The sequence below is a fragment of the Globicephala melas genome, chromosome 5 (assembly GCF_963455315.2).
Source record: "Globicephala melas chromosome 5, mGloMel1.2, whole genome shotgun sequence".
NCBI lineage: Eukaryota > Metazoa > Chordata > Mammalia > Artiodactyla > Delphinidae > Globicephala > Globicephala melas.
In genome coordinates this window covers 101,873,426-101,899,277 of record NC_083318.1, presented here as the reverse complement: position 1 = coordinate 101,899,277, position 25,852 = coordinate 101,873,426, and the positions used below count along the sequence as shown (strand labels likewise).

The 25,852-nt window shown below is 38.0% G+C and overlaps 1 protein-coding gene across 3 annotated transcripts in view; it reads left to right on the top strand.

Annotated features, from left to right (window-relative positions):
• Positions 1-25,852, top strand: part of WDFY3 (WD repeat and FYVE domain containing 3) — a 262,639-nt gene that overhangs the window by 7,701 nt on the left and 229,086 nt on the right. For all 3 annotated transcript variants that reach the window (XM_030847029.3, XM_060299607.2, XM_030847033.3), the window contains exon 2: positions 24,510-24,603. The gene's annotated coding sequence lies outside the window, so the exon portion shown is untranslated. The remainder of the gene's footprint in view (positions 1-24,509; positions 24,604-25,852) is intronic.

Below are 25,852 nucleotides of genomic sequence, written 5' to 3'. Positions count from 1 at the left end.
AAGAAAACATATTTTTAACATGAAAACCTTAGCTTTGCTCCTGAAGCATTTTACAACTAGGTCACCATGAAAATTGTACTAAATATGACTTCCCTAGCATGTATTCTTTTTAAAGATAACTTGATCTGTTGGATTGATGACAGACATGCTTTATGTATTTCATTTCATTTGCTAAGTCCAGAAATAAATTAGATGAGTTACCTGTTTGGTCAAGATGAAAACTGATTTGTTGCTGTTTTATTATTTCTGAAGTCTGACCACTGTTTAAAGTATTTTTATTATCTCGGAGTGAAGTAGCATTGAAAAAATTATCTTGACATTGTGAACTTCAGCATTGCTAAGAGGTAGCTATTGGTGGTGGGCTTAAAGCAAAGGCTGGAGAAGGAAGGGAAAGGACAGTGTGGGTGAGTGGAAACACCATGAGGGGGGAACAGGGAGAGAGAGAGAAAATAAAGAGTTCCCTGTAAAAGGGACTTGTTCTGCCCAGGTCATTCAGTCTAGCAGATGCTGACCTATACCTAGTCAAACCTGGAGCATTTCCGAAAGCTCGTTTCTTCGTCAAACTTATAAAAGAGCAGAAAATATTGAGTTTGCTTCAGTTATACAATAAATATTAATGAAAAATGGTGTCATAACATGCATTTGTATTCTTTGCCTCCTTTTCCACAGAGACCTAGATTTAAATCTGAATCACCAGAGTAAATAAGTTCAGTGATTCCCCGCTTGAGTTAGGTTACATAACCACCACATGCGTTGGCATAGGTGTTTATACTTTAAGGAGGATATGGGGAATCCTGACACGACATGGCAGCTGTGGAAAAGGCATTAAGGCCACCATTGCACCAACATGCACTTGTGTAGTTGGGAGAGGGCAGGGGGAAAATGTGCTGAATAGCCTTTCTGAGATGATAATACTAGTGATGTCTATTCGTAGCTAGGGGTATTGTGTCTTTCTTAGAAAGCTTATTCTTTTTTCTCTTTATGGATTTTCATGAACTCTGATTTTTCTCAGCCTAATGCATTCATCAGAAATGAGCCATTTTTTGACTGCTGTTTGCCGGCATTAAGAGATCTTTAAAAGGATCCCCATATTCTAACCTTTCTTCTTGCTACTCTGCTTGTTGACGCCCACTTTAGTGCAGAATTTAATAGTTGCTTTGCATATCCTAATGTCATCCAACAAAGCATCATTCCAGTCCAGTGAAGTTCTGTTCAGTGAGTGCTATTTTTTTTTTTTTTTCGCGGTACGTGGGCCTCTCACTGTTGTGGCCTCTCCCATTGCGGAGCACAGGCTCCGGACGCGCAGGCTCAGCGGCCATGGCTCACGGGCCCAGCCGCTCTGCGGCATGTGGGATCTTTCCAGACCGGGGCACGGACCCGTGTCTCCTGCATCGGCAGGCGGACTCTCAACCACTGCGCCCCCAGGGAAGCCAGTGAGTGCTATTTTAATGGAAGAAGACTGGTTGCATTTCAGGACCTAATTGTTAATTTGGTCCTGTTATTTAACATTAAGCAAGCATACATTATAGATAGTAATCACACCTGGATGTGCTTTCTTGTGTTTTGTTAAAGTTTAGAAATGCTCTTACATGATTAACGTAATGGTGACACTGATTTGTATTAAATTTTTTTTAATCTCATTTTTCTAAGTAGCAGAGTTAAGTACTATGCACAGGTTTTGAGTTAGACTTGCATTTTGTCATCAATTATCATTAAGAGATCAATAAGAAAGTCCTGTTTTTATTTAAAAAAAGTTTAAAGATGGCAGAGTGACTAGTAAAAAATGCTATAGCTTATTGGAGTTACAGTTAAAACTAAATTTCATTATTATTTTCCTCTTGGGACTTCAAATCACTAGAAAATGTCTATGAACAGCAATTTAGAAGATAAATTGGCCAGATGACTGAAATAGAGAAGTCCTACCAATGTAAACAAGTAGTAAGGTGAATTTTTAAAAGATAAATATTAAACATAGTGTTTGAGGAAAGTGTTATAGTAATATTAAGTTAGAATAGAGGGAAATAATTACCTGGTGAATAGTTAAAAGCAGATGAAATTAATCCATCACGTGAGCTACATTTTGCCTTGTGTTTATCGACTAGTACGGAGTGTTTTGGGGAAATGGGACTTAGGACTCACATTATACTTGGTTTTCTTCGAGTAAGGTCCTGCCTGGCAGTTGTCATTCCACAGTGGCTTTATTACACTGTAAGATGAGTACATTTGACACTGTTTTACTAGCCATCTGAATCCTTGATTTTTTTTGTTTTTTTTTCATTCAACAAGAGAATATTAACTGTCTACTTTGGGTTCTGAAAATAATAAGATGATAAGATACTATTTCTCCATTCAAAGAGCTAGTAAACTAGTTTAGTTTATGAACAGATAATTATTAAATAATGTGGTAACGACATCTGCTTTGAGGTTTTATTGGCTTTCCTTTCTAGCCACAGTATTTGGAGTTCCTTATTATCCATTGTACTTGTTCTTACTGCAGCCCTCTTGGCTTGTAAGAGGCCTGAGGTAAATACACACACCTTTTTCCTTGAATCTTGGGCTATTTTGCAGTTTTTTGTTATGTCCATAATGATCCCATTTGTAACTTGATCTTTAGTTAGGAATCAAGGTAGAGAAAGCCAGGAGGGGAAACACTTTTAATGAGGATATACTATTAATAACAAAGCTAGACTTTGGAGAAAATAATGGGAATCCCATTTTTGGCAATGGATGGAATTAGAAATTTAATCATGTTTCATAAAGAAGAATTCAGCATTGATCAAAAGAGATACTAATTTATATGATTAGATGTATATACTTTATTGTTTTGATGTACCTTATTTGTTTTGTGTCAAGAAATTTCTGCTTGAACTCTTGGGAATGAAATGGTCATTTCTGTATGCTATAATAGAATATAGTTATAAAATGTGATTTTTTTTTCTCTAGTTTTAGAAATTATAATCTGATGATTTAAAAAAAAATTTTGGCATGTAAATGTCCAGGATTCATATGATGTTATTTTAATATCACTGTACTACAAAGTTTCCAATTCATACCATTTAGGAAAAATTTCTCATTTGTTTGTTTTGTTTCTAAATTATGTTACGTTTGTATACTTTTACCATATCTCAAGATTTGATAGAGTTTTATTGTATTTGTGATATGACAGAGCATGGCCAAGTTTTAGAGTAGGGCCGAGCTTACTGTTATACAGGACAGACTAGAATGAGTCCACATTTGAAAGTTTGCTGCATGTTAGAGCCAATCTCACCTAAACTACAGGTGTTTGAGAAAAAGTTCTCTTTGGTAGCCCATGTCAGGGATAGAACAGGCAGAGAACAATCTGCACAATCTATTGCTAATGGGAATTCAAGGTGAAGAAGCACATAGAATTGAGAGAGAGAGAGAGAAATTAATGAGTGAGTTCATAAATTTATACATATATTTATATGATTGGCTGCCAGAGAATTCTGTCTGGGTACTGGACTCTAGATAATGGCCTGATACCAGTCCTTGGGATTGGGACTGATAATCGAAAGTAGGCGTCCCAGTACTAGGAAGACACCAGGCAGGGACCAGACTAGGAATCTCCAGAAGTGTTAGAACAGAGGCCTAATTACAATAACTGAGGTATAAACAGGGCTAGAACAGCAGAGAGGGTAAGAGTAGAACGCAGTGGGTATCAGAACAAGCTAGGAACCCTAGTAATCTAATCTGGGATGTAAAGGCTGGGTGAATTAATGTTAATAGTGACTTGATCCAGAATTGAAGATTAGGGCTGAAACTGCTTAAGCATCCCTTGTCAGAAGTCTATATCTAGGTTATAAGTGACCGGAGAAGCAAGGCACATGGAGAGCACAAACAGACTAGACTTGAAATTTTTTTAATATACTATTGTCTTTTAAGGACAGAATTCATTTCCATTGTTAATCAGTAATCATTCACTTTGCTTTGTTGGCACTAGTATGGGATCACGAGATGCAGAGAACTGCTGACATTTCAGAGTAATGTCTTAACACGGAACTGGTGCTAAAATGAACAGACTGAAGCTTTGGGGTAAATGTGCTTTCTTGCAAAATAGGAGGATATGAAAAAGCACGTTAGGCATGAGAGTTCTAATGTCACAATTCTGAAGGCAAAAGTACACTGTTAGTTTAGTTTTTGAGCGGGCTAAGAGGAAGCAAGGAAAATGTATGACTGTGATAATTTGACGTTAAAATGAGAACCTTGCATACCTTTTTACTTCCTAGAAGAAGTCAGTAGCATTTTGGGGTTTCAGTCAGCTGATACTCACCAGCTTAAGGGGGACCAAAAGGCATTTTTGGAACCCATACTGGAAATTGATGAATGGAATGAGTGGGGCTTGAATAGAAGAAACCAGAGCAGCTCTTGGGAGCTCATCAGCAGGAGTTTTTATACCTTCTTTCCAGACCCCTGCCATTAATGTGACTTCACTGTAAAGATTTATACTCTGCCTTGCCTTTTCAGTTTTTATATTCCAACAAGAAATTATTAGATTAGCCCTTTTCAGCTCAGGGATCTGTCTCCTAGAGCCAGAGGACCCACGGTTATGATGTGCAGTCATAACCCCAGGAGTCTGCCCCTGTGTGGTGGGGACCATCCCCACAGAAAGAGAAATGGAAAGCCAGGCAGCCCTCCTAGGGGACGTTTAGAAGATCTCACCCATTAGTAGTTTAACTACCCCTTTTCCTTCCCTTCTCTTCTTTCCACTCACTTCCCTCCCCACTTGTATAAATGTTGAGATAACCCTGCTATATGCCATCCATGGAGGCAACTTTTCCAGTGGGAGAAAATCTAAATGCAAGCTGAAGTGCCATATTCAGAGGCAGTACCATAGGGCTACTGATTCGGGATGATATCATGCTGCCCCTGGTTCCACTGTGATTCTATCTTGATATTTTACAACGTAAATTTAATTCCTGCTAACTTGCCATCTTCATGATTGGGAGAAAGGAAATAAAAAGAAAATGTATTTAAAGGGAAAGACGGGGGTACTTACCATCTACCAGTGACTAGTATGGAAACTAATCGTGGCTACAATCCTTAATATTGTATTAGTGCACACACCCTGACCTGTTTCACTTCAGATTTCATACCTTCTGCTAGCATCTCGGCTTATCAGGGTTCTTTTTCTCACAACCTGACCCAGTCCTTCATTCCTGAAAGCGTTTGAGCTCCTTGTAGCTCTGACTGTATGGTGTTGTGATAGGCTTCCACTAACCTTAACACTGCATAGTACTACCAGAACTTACTCCAGTGGATTCCCCTGAGTTCTTCTCATGGTCTTCCTAGCCCCCAAAGGTAGAGTAGCAACCTCTCTTCCCCTTGATAGTCATGGACAGTCATTCTTAACCCATCCTGTAGCCTTCATTTTTGCTTGTTTTTCTACTGTCATGAAGAAATCAAACTGAACATGATAAGCTCAGCTTTCAGTGGAGTAAAACAGTTATTCTGTCTCCTGGTAGAAGTATTTTTTTTTTTTTTTTGGTACTAAAACTTCTAGGTCAGCAGATTCCAGAGTTCATAAGATAAAAAGCAAAACTTTGAGAGCAGAAAAGACACCACTCCACTATTACTGTTTGGTTCCCACATCCAGTATATTCTGGAGATGGGAGACAGCATATTTTGGTAGATGGTTCCGAGCCCATTTTGTATCCTGCAGGACAGCACCCAAAATTCAGAAGTTTTTAGCTCTGGCAGTAATTCTTACATCAAGCTTCTATAATCATTGCTTCCTACTGTGGGGACACCTGTGTCTGAATAAGAGTATTTGGTAAGATTAATCAGGGCATGTGCATCTACACTTTGCCATTTGAAGTGAATTCCTGGATCAGACGCCATGTGATTTATAAGAAGCATTCAGTTAATCCTGCATAGTGGTGCTGGCAGAGGCAAATTCAGAATTGGTGACTCTTACAGCAAGGATCGCCGTCACCATTTCTGTAATCCAAGGGGCTTGATGCCTGCTAAGAGGTAGTGCCTGTGGGGGACTCAGGCAATTGGCTTCTCAATAGTAGAGGCAGTGAGGTCAGTCTTAGTGAGTCAATGTAATTGATCCCTTGCATAACTGCTTCTCCTGCCAGCTGCTTGTGGTTATTTTCATGAAACCACTGAGCAAGGACTAGGCTGGCTAGAGAGGAAGTATGACTTGATCTATGATGACAGTCATCTTGTCCACCCAATTATTAACAGGCTTTATATTTTGATTTGTTTGCATTGATTGGCAATGGCAGGGTTCTGGTGAGGAATCTTTTTACTGTGGTTCTGTTGTGAGAGGTTCATTCAAATAGCCATTCCCTAAATCTCCCTATTAGTTTTATCTCTGATCTTTTTCTTTAAGGCCATTGATCATGGCACAGAAAAGGGAAGGATTGTAGGCACTCTAGCTACTCTTAAGAAGTGTCTACAACAGAAATAATAATATATTCTGTAAGTTCCCAAAACTTAAGCAAGATTTCAAGTCACATCCAATGGCTGTGTTAAATTTTAACCTATTTTTGTCTTACTTGACTCAAATCTTTTCCCCTTTTGATTTCATGTTTTACAGTTCCTCAGTCATAAAAGCCTCATTTAAAAAATTTTGGTTAATAGAATTTTAAAATGTCATATATCCTGTATTTGTGATGGCGTGTGTGTGTACCTATATATACTCATTTGAGCAGAGAAAATGTCTAAAGACTGTTAAAGACTATATTTGGGGCATGGGTTAGGGAAAAAGAAGAGTTGGTGTTGTGGTGGAGAGCAGTATTATTGTTTCGCTTCAAAAAATGTGTTCTACTTGACATTTCATATTCTACTAAGCATGTATTTTTATTAATATGAAAAATGCCAACATATGATTTTTGTTTCTTATAATGTTAGGAGAGATAATTTTGGGATGATTAAGGACTAAAAAATAGTACTTACATATAAAGCTATCTGTGCTGCCAACAAAAGCATATGAAATTTTTGTTTAAATTGAAGTACAGTTGATTTACAATATTGTGTTAGTTTCAGGTGTACAGCAAAGAGACTCACCTGTGTGTATATATATATATATACATATTTCAGGTTATTTTCAATTATTTGTTATTATAAGATATTCAATATAGTTCCCTGTGCTATACAGTAAATCTTTGTTGCTTATCTATTTTAAGTATATATGTAATGTTTTAAATTTTTTTTAGCATATGTATTTGACAATCAGATGCTTTTTGAAAGGCATTGCATGAATTAGTTTTTTATGTAATTACACTAAAGTTGAATCTCTTTGCTTTTCTCATCAACACAAAGTTTCCACTTAAAACTGTAATTGAGGGCTTCCCTGGTGGCGCAGTGGTTGAGAGTCTGCCTGCCGATGCAGGGGACACAGGTTCGTGCCCTGGTCCGGGAGGATTCCACATGCCGCGGAGCGGCTGGGCCCGTGAGCCATGGCCGCTGAGCCTGCGCGTCCGGAGCCTGTGCTCTGCAACGGGAGAGGCCACAGCAGTGAGAGGCGCACGTACCACAAAAACAAAACAAAACAAACTGTAATTGACAAAAAGTATAATATATCCTAATCTGAAATGCCTAGAATTCAGAGGTCAAATTGCAATAAGGAATTGCAGAAGAGAGGCCTTCAACACATTATTTTCCTTTGCTAATTTTAGTTTTCATGCCTGGGCATCTGATAGGACCCGGACCTATGCTATGAAGGGCTCTTAAAGTATATGGATATATTTTCTAGGTTTTAGTATTTGCAGACCATTTTGTATCATCTTCAGACTACTAGTTGATGATTTTGTCACCTTTCAAAGAACCATCCATTATCTAGCTCCCTCTTTCTCTTTTTAAATAAACCTATTCCTTTGAGTATATACATAAATAAAAATGAAGAAACTGTAGGTGTACAGCTCAATGAATTTTTTCTAAATGAACATTCTGTACCATTAAAAAAATGAAAAGGTTAGCCAAAGACTGGGAAAAATATTTGCAAAACATATATCCAGCAAAGCATTTGAACCGCAATATCTTAAGAACTCTCATAATTTAATAATAAGACAAAGAACTGTGTCAAAAAATGGGCCAAGGATTTCAACAGACATTTCACTGTGGGTATATGAATGGCCAATACGTACCCCATAGAAAGATATAAGTACATAGAAGGATGCTCAACATCACTAATCATCAAGGAAATGGAAAACTTCCCTAACATGGGAAAGGAAATAGTCACCCAAGTCCAGGAAGCACAGAGAGTCCCATACAGGATAAACCCTAGGAGAAACACACCAAGACACATATTAATCAAACTAACAAAAATTAAATTCGAAGAAAAAATACTAAAAGTAGCAAGCGAAAAACAACAAATAACATACAAAGGAATTCCCATAAGGTTATCAGCTGATTTTTCAGCGGAAACTCTGCAGGCTAGAAGGGAGTGGCAGGATATACTTAAAGTGATGAAAGAGAAAAAGCTACAACCAAGATTACTCTACCCAGCAAGAATCTCATTCAGATTTGATGGAGAAATCGAACTTTTCAGACAAGTAAAAGCTAAGAGAATTCAGCACCACCAAACCAGCTTTACAATAAATGCTAAAGAAACTTCTCTGGGCGGGAAACACAAGAGAAGAAAAAGACCCACAAAAACAAACCCAAAACAATTAAGAAAATGGTAATAGGAACATACATATCAATAATTACCTTAAATATAAATGGAGTAAATGCTCCAACCAAAAGACACAGACTGGCTGAATGGATGCAAAAACAAGACCCGTATATATGCTGTCTACAAGAGACCCACTTCAGACCTAGGGACACATACAGACTGAAAGTGAGGGGATGGAAAAAGATATTCCATGCAAATGGAAATCAAAAGAAAGCTGGAGGCTTCCCTGGTGGCGCAGTGGTTGAGAGTCCGCCTGCCAATGCAGGGGACACAGGTTCGTGCCCAGGTCTGGGAAGATCCCACATGCCGCGGAGTGGCTGGGCCCATGAGCCATGGCCGCTGAGCCTGCACGTCCGGAGCTTGTGCTCCGCAATGGGAGAGGCCACAACGGTGAGAGGCCTGCGTACAGCCAAAAAAAAAAAAAAAAGAAAGAAAGCTGTAGTAACAATACTCATATCAGATAAAATAGACTTTAAAATAAAGACTGTAACAAGAGATAAGGAAGGACACTATGTAACAATCAAGGGATCAATCCAAGAAGAAGATATAACAATTATGAATGTTTATGCACCCAACATAGGAGCATCTAAATAAATAAGGCAGATGCTAACAGTCATGAAAGGAGAAATCAACAGTGACACAATAATAGTAGAGGACTTTAACACTTCACTTACACCAATGAACAGATCATCCAAACAGAAAACAAATAAGGAAACACAAACTTAAAATGATACGATAGATCAGATAGATTCAATGGATATTTATAGAACATTCCACCCGAAAGTAGCAGAATACACTTTCTTCTCAAGTGCACATGGAACATTCTCCAGGATAGATCACATCTTGGGTCACAAATCAAGCCTCAGAAAATTTGAGAAAATTGAAATCACATTAAGCATCTTTTCTGACCACAACGCTATAAGATCGGAAGCCAATATCAGGAAAAAAACAGTAAAAAACACAAACACATGGAGGCTAATCAGTGCACTACTAAATAACCAAGAGATCACTGAAGAAATCAAAGAAGAAATTAAAAAAATACATAGAAACAAATGACAACGAAAACACGAGGACCCAAAGCCTATGGGATGAAGCAAAAGCAGTTCTAAGAGGGAAGTTTATAGCAATTCAATTTCACCTCAAGAAACAAGAAAAATCTCAAATAAATAATCTAACCCTACACCTAAAGCAACTAGAGAAAGAATAAAGAAAACCCAAAGTGAGTAGAAGGAAGGAAATCATAAAGATCAGAACAAAAATAAGTGAAATAGAAACAAAGAAAACAATAGCAAAGATCAATAAAACTAAAAGCTGGTTCTTTGAGAAGGTAAGCAAAATTGATAAACCCTTAGCCAGCCTCATCAAGAAAAGAAGGGAGAGGATGCAAATCAATAAAATTAGAAATGAAAAAGGAGAAATCACAACTGACACTGGAGAAATACAAAGGATTATAGGAAACTACTACAAACAACTATATGCCAATAAAACGGACAACCACGAAGAAATGGGCAAATTCTTGGAAAGGTACAATTTTCTAAGACTGAACCAGGAAGAATTAGAAAATATAAACAGACATATCACAAGTAATGAAATTGAAACTGTAAATAAAAATCCTTCAACAAACAAAAGTCCAGGACCAGGTGGCTTCACAGGTGAATTCTATCAAACATCTAGAGAAGAGCTAACACCCATCCTTCTCAAACTCTTCCAAAAAATTACAGAGGGAGGAACACTCCCAAATTCATCCTCAAAGCCACCATCACCCTGATATCAAAACCAGAAAAAGATATCACAAAAAAAGAAAATTGTAGACCAGCATCACTGATAAACATAGATGCAAAAATCCTGAACAAAATACTAGCAAACAGAATCCAACAACATATTAAAAGGATCATACATCATGATCAAGTGGGATTTATCCCAGGGTTGCAAGGATTCTTCAATATATGCAAATCAATCAGTGTGATACACCATATTAACAAATTAAGGAATAAAAACTATATGATCATCTCAATAGATGCAGAAAAAGCTTTTGACAAAATTCAACACCCATTTATGATAAAAACTCTCCAGAAAATGGGCATAGAGGGAACCTACCTCAACATAATAAAGGCCATATTTGACAAACACACAGCAGACATCATACTCAGTGGTAAAAAACTGAAAGCATTTCCGCTAAGATCAGGAACAAGACAAGAACGTCCATTCTTGCTACTCTTATTCAACACAGTTTTGGAAGACCTAGCCACGGCAATCAGAGAAAAAAAAGAAATAAAAGGAATAAAAAGTGGAAAAGAAGTAAAACTGTCAGTGTTTGCAATTGTCATGATAATATACATAGAAAATCCTAAGGATGCCACCAGAAAACTACTAGAACTAATCAGTGAATTTGGTAGGGTTGCAGGGTACAAAATTAATGTACAGAAATCTCTGGCATTCCTATACACTAACAACGAAAAATCGGACAGAGAAATTAAGGAAACAATCCTATTTACCATTGCAGCAAAAAGAATAAAATACCTAGGAATAAACCTGCCTAAGGAGGCAAAAGACTTGTACTCAGAAAACTATGAAACACTGATGAAAGGAATCAAGGATGACATAAACAGATGGAGAAGTATACCATGTTCTTGGATTGGAAGAATCAGTATTGTGAAAATGACTATACTACCCAAAGCAATCTACAGATTCAGTGCAATCCCTATCAAACTAGTAATGGCATTCTTCACAGAATTAGAATAAAAAAATTTACAGTTCACATGGACACACAAAAGACCCCGAATAGCCAAAGCAATCTTGAGAAAGAAAAACGGAGCTGGAGGAATCGGGCTCCCTGACTTCAAACTATACTACAAAGCTACAGTAATCACGACAGTATGATACTGGCATAAAAAAGAGAAATATAGATCAATGATACAGGATAGAAAGCCCGGAGATAACCCACACACATATAGTCACCTAATTTACAACAAAGGAGGCAAGAACGTACAATGGAGAAAAGAAAGCCTCTTCAATAAGTGGTGCTGGGAAAACTGGACAGCTACATGTAAAAGAAAAACTACAACACTCCCTAACACCATACACAAAAATAAAATGGATTAAAGACCTAAATGTAAGACCATACAGTATAAAACTCTTGGAGGAAAACACTCTTTGACATAAACCACAGCAAGATCTTTTTTGACCTACTTCCTAGGGTAATGAAAATAAAAACAAAAATAAACAAATGGGACCTAATTAAACGTAAAAGCTTTTGCACAGCAAAGGAAACCATAAACAAGAAGAAAAGACAGCCCTCAGAATGGGAGAAAATATTTGTAAATGAAACAACGGACAAAGGATTAATGTCCAAAATATACAAACAGCTCATGGAGCTCAATATCAAAAAAACAACCCAATCAAAAAATGGGTAGAAGACCTAAATAGACATTTCACCAAAGAAGACATACAGGTGGCCAAGTGGCACATGAAAAGCTGCTCAACATCACTAATTAGAGAAATGCAAATCAAAACTACAAGGAGGTATCACCTCACACTGATCAGAATGGCCATTATCAAAAAATCTAGAAACAATTAATGCTGGATAGGGTGTGGTGAAAAGGGAATCCTGCACTGTTGGTGGGAATGTAAATTGATACAACCACTATGGAGAACAGTATGGAGGTTCCTTAAAAAACTAAAAATAGGGCTACCATATGACCCAGCAATCCCACTACTGGGCATATACCCTGAGCAAAACATAATTCAAAAAGAGTCATGTACCACAGTGTTCATTGCAGCCCTATTTACAATAGCCGGGACATGGAAGCAACCTAAATGTCCATCGACAGATGAATGGATAAAGAAGATGTGGCACATATACACAATGGAATATTACTCGCCATAAAAAGAAACGAAATTGAGTTATTTGTAGTGAGGTGGATGGACATAGAGACTGTCATACAGAGTGAAGTAAGTCATAAAGAGAAAAACAAATACTGTATGCTAACACATATATACGGAATCTAAAAAAAAATGGTACTGATGAACCTAGTGGCAGGGCAGGAATAAGACGGAGATGTAGAGAATGGACTTGAGGACATGGTGAGGGGAGGGGAAAGCTGGGTTGAAGTGAGAGTAACATCGACATATATACACTACCAAATGTAAAATAGATAGCTAGTGTGAAGCAGCATTATAGCACAGGGAGATCAGCTTGGTGATCTGTGACAACCTAGAGGGGTGGGATTGGGAGGGTGGGAGGGAAGCTCAAGAGGGAGGGGATATGGGGATATATGTAAGCATATGGCTGATTCAGTTTGTTGTACAACAGAAACTAACGCAGTATTGTAAAGCAATTATACTCCAATGAAGATATATTAAAAACAACAAACAAACATGAAGATACTACTATACACCCACTAGCATGTCCAAGAATCAAGTCTCACAGTGTTAAGATTGATGAGGATGTGGAGCAACTAGAAGTTTCCTCTCATACATTGCTGGTAAAATGGTATAGCCACTTTAGCAAATAGTTGGTTAGCTTCTTACACAGTTAAACTTATTCCTTATGAGCTGTAAATTCCATTCCTAGGTATATATCCAAGAGAACTGAAAGGATATGTCTGCAAAAAAGCTGATTTTCATAGCAGCATTATTAAAAATGGTTTTAATTTGCTTTTCATGAGTAAGGATATTTACATCCTTTCATCTGCTTGTTTACCATCTACATCTGGTTTATTTTAGAAGTATTGACATCTTTTGCTCTTTTGAAAATTAGGCTTCTTGGGAATTCCCTGGTGGTCCAGTGGTTAGGACTCCGCACTTTCATTGCCGAGGGCGTGGGTTCAATCCATGGTTGGGGAACTAAGATCCCACAAGCCACAAGATGCGGCCAAAAAATAAATAAAATTAGGCTGCTTGTTTTATTATTATTGAGTTATAAGAGTTCTTTATATATTTTGGAAATACCGGTCTTTTAGCTGGTATTTGTTTTACAAATACTTTCTCCCATTTTTAAAATAGTGGCTTCATTTTTAAAACAGTGTCTTTTGAAGACCAGAAGTTAATTTTTTTTTTTGCGGTACACGGGCCTCTCACTGTTGTGGCCTCTCCCGTTGCGGAGCACAGGCTCCGGACGTGCAGGCTCAGCAGCCATGGCTCATGGGCCCAGCCGCTCTGCGGCATGTGGGATCTTCCTGGACCGGGGCACGAACCCGTGTTCCCTGCATCAGCAGGCAGACTCTCAACCACTGCGCCACCAGGGAAGCCCCAGCAGAAGTTAATTTTGTTGAAATCCAGTTTCTCAGTTTTATCTTTTACGGTTTGTGCTTTATATCCCATAGAACTTTTTGCCTAACCCAAAGTCACTGATTTAGCACCGTTTTTTTTTTTTTTTTTTGTGGTATGTGGGCCTCTCACTGCTGTGGCCTCTCCTCCTGTGGAGCACAGGCTCCGGACGTGCAGGCCCAGTGGCCATGGCTCACGGGCCCAGCCGCTCCGCGGCATGTGGGATCCCCCTGGACGGGGGCACGAACCCGTGTCCCCTGCATCAGCAGGCGGGCTCTCAACCACTGCGCCACCAGGGAAGCCCTAGCACCGTTTTATTCTAGAAGTTTGATAAGTTTAAGGTTTTACATTTAGGTCTGTGATCCATTTTGAGTTAAAGGTTGGATGTAATGTGATGTATGGGTTGATTGAGTTTTTTTTGTTTTGTTTTGGATTTTTGTACGTGGATGTCCAGTTGTTCTAGCACTGGTGAAAAGCTTTTCTGTTCTCCATTCAGTTGCTTGACATCTTTGTCAAAAGTCATTTGACCATGTATGTCTATCTCTGTTTCTGAAATCATTCTTTTCCATTGATTTAGGTTTCTGTCCTTTCACCAGTACTGCACTGTCTTGATTACTGTGGCTTTATAATAATAAATCTTGGTATCATGTAATATGAGTACTCCAGTTTTGTTTTGTTTTGAAATTGTTTTGGCTATTCTAGTTTCCTGGCTTTTCTATGTAAATTTTAGAATCATTCTGATGGTTTCCAAAAAAAAAAAAAAAAAATCTACCTGAGTTTTGATTGGGGTTGCATTGAATCTGTAGATAAATTTTGGAGAGGAGTGATAATTTAACTATGTTGAGTCTCCCAGTCCGTGAATATGGGATATCTCTTCATTTACTCACATTATCTTTGATTTATCTCATCAGTGTTTTATGGTTTTCAAAATACAAATCTTGCATATAGTTTGTTAGATTTATCCTTAAGAATTTCATGGTTTGGTGGTGGTATTATAAATGGCAATGTAGTGGATTGGCCAAAAAGTTCATTCAGGTTCTTCCATAACATCTTAATGGAGAAACCCAAACAAACTTTTTGGCCAACCCAATATAAATATGTAATTTCCAAGTGTTTCATTGTTGATATGTGGAAACATGATTGATCTTTATATATTGGACTTTGTATACTACAACCTTGTTAAATTCCCTTATTATATCTAGTAGGCTTTTTGTTGTTGTTTTTTGTAGATTCTTTGGGATTTTCTGTCTATATAGACAGTCATGTTGCCTGGAATAACGACAGTCTTATTTCTTCCATAGTAATGTATACCTTTTATTTCTTTTTCATACCATATAGCACTGGCTAGTATTTCCAGTATAATGTTAAAGACAGAAAACATTCAGTCCTTCGCCATTATGTATGATGTTAGCTGTATTTGTTTTATTTATTTATTTATTTTTATTTTTGGCTGTGTTGGGTCTTTGCTGCACGTGGCTTTCTCTAGTTGGGGTGAGTGGGGGCTACTCTTTGTGGCGGGGCATGGGCTCCTCATTGCAGTGGCTTCTCTTGTTGTGGAGCACAGGCTCTAGGTGCGTGGGCTTCAGTAGTTGGAGCGTGCGGGTTCAGTAGTTGTGACATGCAGGCCCTAGAGTGCAGGCTCAGTAGTTGTGTCGCACGGGCTTAGTTACGCTGTGGCATGTGGGATCTTCCCGGACCAGGGCTCGAAACTGTGTCCCCTGTATTGGCAGGCAGATTCTTAACCAGTGTGCCACCAGGGAAGTCCCTGTATTTGTTTTAAAGATGCCATTTATCAGCTTAAGTTCCGTTGTATTCCTTGTTTACTAAGAGTTTTTTAAATCATGAATGAATGTTGAATTTTGTCAAATGCTATTTTTGCATCTATTGAAATCATCGTATGGGCTTTTCTTTATTCTGTTGATATGGTGAATTATATTGATTAATTTTTGAATGTTGAACCAGCCTTATATTTCCAGGGTAAATTTCAGTTGGTCATGATGTAATAATATCCCTTTTATATATTGCTAATATTCTGTTAAAATTTTTTGCATCTGTGTTCAGAAAGGATATTGGATTTCTAGTCTTCTTTTCTCTTAATGTTTCTGTCTGGTTTTGGTATTAAGGTGTTGCTAGTCTTATAAATTAATTTGGGAAGAGCTTCCTCCAGTCTCGATTGAGCTGGTTAGTGTAAACACACATATTAGTTTGCTATCTTTCGTGAAAAAATGGCGGGGGGGTGGTGGTAAAATGCACTCATATCTGCTTAACTTTACAAAAAGAAGGGGCAGTAGGGAACAAAGATTTATGGGAGAGAATGACACTTCTTAAGGCTATATACCTTTTTATATAGTTTTGAGTTTTCAAAGCATATTATCTTCCATATTGAAAATAAAGATGGGAATGGGGAAAGTCCTAAACCACCAGAACAAATGAACCTGATTGTACCATAAATTAGTACTATACTTACATTGAAGGGGAAGAAAGAGTGACTCTAAGTAATTTTTTAACATAATATTTGACTGTTTACCCTCATCCTGGGTAGCGGTAAGAGAGAGGGATTGCAAACAAATCCTGAACTGTTTCCTCTAGAGTTTATTTTTTGTAGTGATATGGACAAAGCAACTCTGGGTCATTTTTAGGTGTATTATGGATTGAGTAAATGTTTTCAGGTTGTTGAAGCTAGGACCTGAGGAAGGAGGGACATACAAATATGCATTGGGAGAAGGGAAAAATGAATCCTGTGGGGATGGATTGGAATTGAAGGTATCAGCTTAAATTTATTATTTTTGAAACCAGTATGTATGCGCATATGCACATGCATATGTATGTATGAACACACATATATATTTATATGCATATGTGTATATGCATGCATGTATTTCCTAATAGTTCTGTCCAAGTAAAAGGCAAAGAGCAGTGGGCACACCAACCCCCCAATCTCGATCTCTAATAGTATTCCCAACACAAAGGAACTGGAGTTCCTCAGAGGAATGGCTGATTGCAAGGGTATATACCAGGTGAATCTGTACCTTTTTTTTAATGCTAGAAAATAAAATGTTTTTGAAAAATATGGGAGCATGTCACAAGCCTGTTGGAGGTCCTACTGGTCTAGTCATCAGATTAGTAATGAACTATGAACCATTAAAAATAGGAATCCATTACCCATAAGATAATAAACTAGTAAATAAATGGACAAATAAAGAAGAGAGCTCTCATGCTTACAGTAGAATTCTGAATTCTAGAGTTGGAAAAATCATCATTTTGCAGCTCTTATTAGGCAGGGCAAGAATCATAACAGAATCTAGGGGGGAAATATTGATGAGGAGCAGGGTATTTCCATAGAGTTAAAGTGTCTCCCCACCACCTGTGTATTATTTGCAAGGTATAAAATAGGGATTATGCATTGGTGAAATCCAACCACAACATGGGTACTACGTGAATCTAGATATGATGCCCTGAGGGGATATATCGTCATCTGTGTAGTATTCTGGCCAAGACTACATAACCTGAATCTGGAGGAAACAATAGACAAACCCCACATGAGGAACATTCTACTTAATAAAAAGGGGAGGAGGCTGTACTCTTAAAACAAAACAAAACAGAAAACAATGTCATAAAAGATAAAGGCTGTGGAAGTGTTTCAAATTATGGGAGGCTTAAGAAAGATAAGCCTAGGTATTGAATGAACTGCAATACCTGACCCTGGACTGGATCCTATACTGGGTGGGGAGAAAAATACTATAAAATGATTATCATTGGATTAATTGAAATTTCAGTTGGAGTACTGATCTTAAATACAAATATTGTAGCAATGTTCAAATTACTGACAATAACTGTACTGTGGTTATGAAAGAGAATATCTCTAAGGAAATACACATTGAAGCAAAGGCTCAAAGAACCATGATATACATAATTTATCCTCAGTTGCTTTAGGGAAAAAAAAAGACAGCTCAAGTGTGTCTGTGTGAAGGGAAAGAAAGTTTATGAGCACAAATGACAAAATAAAGAAGGTAACGTTAACCATTGGTGACTTTGAGTATAAGGGTGATTCTTGTATTCTTATATTTGCAACTTTTCTGTAAGTTTGCAACTATTTCCAAACAAAATAGTTAAAACACTTAAAAATATCTGTCCTTTATTTTTAGACTTTCTTTATTTATAAAGAGCTCAGTTATTTATCTGGAACAAGTTTGGAATGAACATTTTAATAATATTTTCCTATGTGTGTTGCGGCTCTGCAAACTAACCATTGTTGAATATGATAACAGATGGGAAATAAATGTCACCCTGTGGACAGCCAGAGACTAAAACCTAATCTGGCGGGGGTTGGGGGGCGGGGAACCATTTATTATAGTGGTTACTTAAAGTTTATGGAAGTATTGGCTACAACATCTACTGAAGTCTTTGAGTTATTGTTGTTATCACTTAACTATTGAAGAAATATTAGAATGATTCTTTTACATCAAGAATCTAGCTATTGTCTCCTGATTATTTTCTTTTGTAAACTCAGAAAGATTGTCATATTTAGCCCTAAGAGTGTAACTATTCATTTCTTCATTCAAAAAATGTTTATTGAATGCCTACTATGTGCTGGACCCCTTCCTAAGCATTGAAGATGTAGCAGGAAACAAAACAAAGCTCTTGCCCTTGTGGATTTTATGTGTTTGGGAGAGGAAATACACAAACAGGAGTAGAAGTGAAATAAACGAATATTAGTAACATTGGAGATAAATAAATCAGGGAAGTGTGTTAGGGATGCTTGGAGCAGAATAGTTACAGTTTAAAATAGACCGAATAGGAAAGAGTTAACTCAGACATTTGAGCAAAGATCTGAAGATAGCAAGGGAGTGAGGCAGGTGGAGATAATCATCTCAGAATAGCTTTGAGGCAGAGAGAACAGTAAGTGTAAAGGCTCTGAGGCAGAAGTATGCCTAGCCTGTATAAGGAATAGCAAGGAGGTCAGTAGGAAATGAGGTCAGAGGTAATGGGGGCTAAATTATGTAGGTTCTATTTTGCCGTTTTAAAGATTTTGGCGTTTATGAGATGAGAAGCCATTGGGAGATTTGGGGCACAGATGTTACATTATATGATTTATGTAAGATTATCAGGATCACTGTGGCTGCTTTGATGAAAAAGGGCTGAAATAGGGCAAGGGTAGAAGTTGGGAGGCCAGTTACTAAACTATGGAAAAAAATCCTAGTGAGAGATGATAGTTACTACTACAGTTTCTACGTAGATGATGAGAAGTAGTCAGATTCTGGATATATTTTGTATATAGAGCCAGTAGTATTTGCTGATGGGTTAGAAAGAAGAGTCGGAACTTGAACTTCAGCGATCATGGAGAAAAGGAGAAATAAGCAAAGGAAGCTGAGGAGTGGCCAGTGAGATAGGATGAAACCAGGAGAAACTAGGAGAGTCTTTGTTCTGGAAGCCAGGTAAAGAAAGTGTATCAGGGCTTGATGAGTCATGCCGATTGCTGCAGATAGGGCAAGAAAGATGAGATCTGACTGGCTTTTGGATTTTACAATATATATGTAAGTAACTGGTGACTTTGGAGTTTCAGTGCTGTGTTCGGGATCAAAAGTCTAATTGGAGTATGTTCAGTTCGAACTGAAGAATACTTGAAGACCGTAAGGACAACTCTTTTCTGACTTCTCACTGAAGAGGGAATCAAAGAAATTGGCCATAATCTAGAGGGGTGTGTGGGGTCAAAAGCTTTGCTGCTGATGTTGTTTATTTTCTAATGATTGGAAATACACACACACACACACACACACACACACACACACACACACACACACACACACACACACACACACACACACACACACACACCAGTGGTTCTGCTTTTATTGGGAGGGCAAAATTAAGAAATTGATGACAAAGGAAAGAGAAGTGGGACTTACTAGAGCAATTTCCTTGAATAGTAGGGACATAACATCTAGCATTAAAGTGAAAGAGTTAGACTTTGATGTGGTTTCAGAAAGTTTAAGCACAGTAGAAGGGTACAGATTCAGGTAAGTGGGTGAGTGTGGTTCTATAAGTTCTTTTCTGATTGCGTACATAGGAGTCAACGCCAGCATTGTAGAGTGATCTCGGATTTTATGTGGCTTCCAATTTTTTTTTTTCTGTGTGATGCTGTTCATCAGGTGATCTGCCAAGAGTCCTGAGAAGCCATAGGAGGGCTATAGCCCTGCTTGTTAACTTTTGTTTTTCAGATATTTAGCTTTTTGTTACTCTTTCTAGTTTACTTAACACTCGGGAAGAGATTCCTAAAACTCTTTTGGGGATATCTGGAAAAAAATTTTTTTCTCATTGATCTTCAAAGTGTATGATTCAAAGGTCCTTAGAATTTACCAGCACAATTTTCATGTTAGGTATAAGAAAACCAACTTAAAGACATAGTTAGGCCAAGGAGGTACAGCTAATTGTCTAGCCAAGCCTGGAATACAGGTCTCTTGTTCTTGTTTATATAATTTAGTTTTGAAATTCAGTTTTTATACCTATGTACATATACATTCATACTCAACGTTTTGACAATAAAGCTAACTTATTCTAAATTGGAGCAAACCAAAGCATGAAATAAAAACACTTAAAATGTCAGAGTCAAAATGTAACTCTGTCTAAAATGTGATTTAAATTTTGATTTGTATAAAATGGATACCTGAAATTATATTATATTGCATATTGTAATTAGAATGCACTGAAATCATATCAAAGCATTTGCCCTTGGCTAAATTTATATTAAAAGATTACAAAACAGGATCAGTAATACACCATTTTAAATTTCTGGTACTTTAAGTCATCTGTAGATTGTAATAAAATACAAAAATGGGTTGAGAAAAGCATTGGTATTCTAGCTTGCTGTTTCCAGTTCTGTCTGGCTTTCTGCTTTTTCTGCTTCTTTATCTCAATACTTGGCTGTACCTGGTAATTCAAAATGGATAAAACCAAATAATCAGCATCCAAAATACATATATAATTTCTATGAAATAATAAGTAAAGGGCAAAAAACTAAGGAGGAAGTGGCCAATAGAAATAAAGAGGCATTTCATAAAAGAGGAAACATGAGTTAGCCACTAAACCTGAAGAAATGCTCAGTATCATTAATCAACAGAAAAATGCAAATTAAGACTACAGTTAGATGGTTTTACACCCCCAAATTAAGAAGTTGGCATTACTAAATGTTGGAGAGCATGTAGATCAATATGAACTACCTGGTGCTGATGAGATTATACATTGCTAAACACACTTTGGGAAAAAGAAAAATTGGCGACCTCACGAAAAAATTGAAAACACATATATTCCTCAACTCCTAGGCAAGTACTTAAGAGAAACGTTGGCACATGTGGAACAGATGTGTATGAGAACTTTCATAACAGTAATGTTCATAATAGCAAAACGAAACAAAACCTGGGGAGAAAATAAGGTGCTATCATAAAGAGAATGAATAATTCAGTCATGGTGTATTTACACAATGTAGAGTTATTCTGCCCTGAAATGAATGGACTACAACTATATGCAACATTTAGTTGCATATGTATCATGAATACATCTTGAAAACATAATATTGAATGAAAAACAATGAAAGTGTTGTTGAAGGATATGTACATATGTGATATGCTTTCTAAAAATCAGAGGAATGATAAACACAAAACATAGGATAGCAATTACAGAGGACTGAAGATGAGAGAGGTGGCGTATAGGACAGGGAAGAGCAAATCAGTAAAACATGAGCAACTTATATTTAGGTTCTCGTGTTGGGTGACAACCAACATGTTTTACGTAAGTTGGTAGTTAATATATTAAAAAAACAGTGCAGGTATATTCTGATGTTACGATTTAGGAGACATGTCATCATTTCTGCCTACTTTCTCACTGCCAGTTGAATCCCAAACATCACTCAGAATTTCACTAGAGGGATCTTGTTTTAAAATCTTATATCTCATTAAGCATGTGTCTGCCATCTGACAAGCCACTCAATAACAACTTGGCTGAATAACTGAATGAATGATTTGGGAAAATAGTTCAGAATTTTTCTTAGAAACCACCTAAGAGGTAGATTTCTTTTTTAAATAAACTTATTTATTTATCGTTTTGGCTGCATTTGATCTTCGTTGCTGTGCATGGGCTTTCTCTAGTTGTGGCGAGCTAAGACTACTCTTCGTTGCAGCACGCAGGCTTTTCATTGCAGTGGCTTCTCTTGTTGCAGAGCACGGGCTCTAGGTGCACGGGCTTCAGTAGTTGTGGCACGTGGACTCAGTTGTTGTGGCTTGTGGGCTCTAGAGCGCAGGCTCAGTAGCTGTGGCGCACAGCCTTAGTTGCCCTGTGGCATGTGGGATCTTCCCGGACCAGGGCTCGAACCTGTGTCCCCTGCATTGGCAGGAGGATTCTTAACCACTGCACCACCAGGGAAGTCCCAGAGGTAGATTTTTTTTTTTTTTTTTAAGAAGTGGATTTATTTAGAGAGAAACACACTCCACAGACAGAGTGTGGGTCATCTCAGAAGGTGAGAAAGGCCAAAACAGTAATCATTTGTAACTAATTTTTTTTTTTTTTTTGAGATATGCGGGCCTCTCACTGTTGTGGTCTCTCCCGTTGCGGAGCACAGGTTCCGGACGGGCAGGCTCAGCGGCCATGGCTCACGGGCCCAGCCGCTCCACGGCATGTGGGATCTTCCCGGACGGGGGCACAAACCATGATCAGCTAGTCTTTTTTTTTTTTTTTTTTTTTTTTTTTCCGGTACGCGGGCCTCTCACTGTTGTGGTCTCTACCGTTGCGGAGCACAGGTTCCGGACGGGCAGGCTCAGCGGCCATGGCTCATGGGCCCAGCCGCTCTGCGGCATGTGGGATCTTACCTGACCGGGGCACGAACCCGTGTCCTCTGCATCGGCAGGCGGACTCTTAACCACTGCGCCACCAGGGAAGACCACCAGAGGTAGATTTTTAAAAATACTTTTTCATAAGTAGTGAGATAGACAGCAAAACTAGGTTATTGCAAAACTAGGTTTTTGAATAAGAACTAACTGTATATTTGAGGGCAATATTATTGATGTTCGAACTATTGTACTAATATCACAGAGATTAACAAACATATGACAAGAACAAATAGTTGATCAGTTGATCAGATTAACAAACATGACAAAAACAAATATTGATGTTTGAACTATTGTACTAACATGATTACAGAGATTAACAAACATATGACAAAAACAAATAGTTGATCAGAAAAGCAGAATGTCGTTAAAAGATGAATCTATTCTTAGGCATAACTTTTTAGACTTAGAAAGCCCATGGGGATTAATCCAAGCTCCTCATTTTTTAAAAAAAAATTATTTATTAATTTTTGGCTGCATTGGGTCTTCATTGCTGCACACGGGCTTTCTCTAGTTGCAGCAAGTGGGGGCTACTCTTGGTTGCAGTGCGTGGGCTTCTCATTAAGGTGGCTTCTCTTGCTGCGGAGCACAGGCTCTAGGTGCATGGGCTTCAGTAGTTGTGGCTTGTGGGCTCTAGAGCACAGGCTCAGTAGTTGTGGCACACAGGCTTAGTTGCTCCATGGCATGTGGGATCTTCCTGGACTAGAGATCGAACTCATGGCCCCTGCATTGGCAGGCGGATTCTTAACCACTGTGCCACCAGGGAAGTCCCCAAGCTCCTCATTTTTGAATAAAGGAGCTTTGGAACCAAAGAAGTAATTGATTAAGGGCATAGAACTTGTTAAGAGCAAAGTTAAGAAAGACCAGAACCTATATCTCATCATTCGTGTGCTGGTGTTTTCATTTTGGAATATTGAATGGTAAATAAAAGAAATAGTTAAATATCCTATATGAGACATGCTAAATAACTCGAGGTTGGATTATAACCATTGAGTGAGGAAGCACTGTTTTTTTTTTTTTTTTTTTTTCTTCCGGTATGCGGCCTTTCACTGCTGCAGCCTCTCCCGTTGCAGAGCACAGGCTCCGGACGCGCAGGCCCAGCGGCCATGGCCCACGAGCCCAGCCGCTCCACAGCATGTGGGATCCTCCCAGACCGGGGCACGAACCCGCGTCTCCTGCATCGGCAGGCGGACTCCCAGCCACTGCGCCACCAGGGGAGCCCTATTTTTTATTTTAACTTAGAACATATCGATTCAGCTCTATACCACATTTATCTTCAACTACTCCTAGAGAAATAACATGATTTTTTTTTCTTTTTTGCTCATATTTGGTTCTCCAAAAAGAGACATTGTGATCTATGATGTACAGATGAATACTGGACTAGAGTGGGAAGAATTAGGTTCTGAACCTGGCTCTGCCACTAAATAACTGTGTTGTCGTTGATTCTTTGCATAACTATTCCTGGTCTCGGCTTCCTCACCAGTAAAATAAAAAAGCTGAACCAGATGGTCTGTAGAGATCAGTTTTGAATGACTCTATATTCTCCTTTGAAGTTTGAATAGCAGATTTTATCTATCTTAAATAAAGTGTTGTCTTGTGTTCCAGTATGAAGCCATTGGCAAGAAATAAGGAGGTAAAGAGAGAATTAGTAGGAAATGAACAACTCATAAAAAACATTCTGAAAATAAACTGGGCTTTCTTTTTTTTTTCTTTCATCACAGGTATAATACTTCTCCACGTCTGCTTCAGGAAGAAAGTGCCTGCCACTCCTATTGTTTCTACGCAGGTTCATGCCAGCCCAGAACATAGAATCAGGTCAGTTTTAGGATTGTTTTGTCTGTTGAACAAGAAGCCAGAAACAGAATCATGATAATCTTTGCTGCCTCGTTGCATTGTAACTGAACTGTGACTCAGAAAGGCTGGGTTTTAATCCTTCTTTACCACTGATGACTGGGTAAACTAGACAAACTTCCTTTCCTGGATGGCTTTTAGTTTTTTGCACCAAAAAAAAAAAAAAAAAAAAAGATATATTGGAATATATTTCAGTTTCAGTTCTGGCTTTAAAGCATCATACTTTTATTGTAGACACCTACATAGAATAAAATCATGTTATTAAAGTTTTTCCTTTTTTTCCTGGAAAAATCTAGTTGTAAGCACAGGCTTTGGAACTCTTTATTGTATTATAGTAACTTTGAGTGACTAGTTTGAATAATGAACTATGTTGTGAGGCACTTGGGAGTACTATGGCTACTTAGTTGCCTGAGTTTTAGTATTTTACTTTGCTCTATTGTTACTGAAAAGTTTATTTATTTTTAAACAACAGAAATTTATTTTCTCAACAATTCTAGAGGCTGGAAGTCCAAGATCAGGGTGTCAGTGTGGTTGGATTCTGGTGCAAGCTCTCTTCTGACCTGTAGATGGTCACCGTCTACCTTTGTCCTCACAAGGCAAAGAAAAGGAGAAAGAGAGGGAGATCTCCCTTTACCTCTTCTTATCATATCAGTTTAGGGCCCTACTCCTATGACCTCATTTAACCTTAATAGCCTACTAAAGACCCTATCTCCAGATACAGTCATGTTGAGGGTTAAGGCTTCAACATATGAATTTTGGGGGAACACAGTTCAGTCCATAGTAGCCACCTAGTAGTAAGATTGCTGGGTTGTATGAAATCTGCACTTTCAACTTTTCTAGATATTTCCAAATTGATCTCTAAAGTGGTTGTAATAATTTACACACCCCTAGCAAGTATATAGATGATGGGATTTTTTTAACTAGAAGAACTAAAAAATCCCAAATGGAAGATAGAGGGTATAGTCTTTTGTAATTGCAACTTCTTTTTCCTGTTCCACCAATGTCTGGAAAGTCTTCCAAATAGCTGTTTAAACCTTGGCTTCTGTTAATCAGTTCTTTTGTTTGTAGCCATGGTACTACATGGAGTGCTCTGTTCTCCTCTTTTTTTTTTGAATTACTAGTCATTCGATAATGTTCTTGAGCTGTAGAGAGGGTATCTTTTTGACCATGTTAGTTCTCTATTGATTGCATGTGACTCAGTTCAAATTAGCTT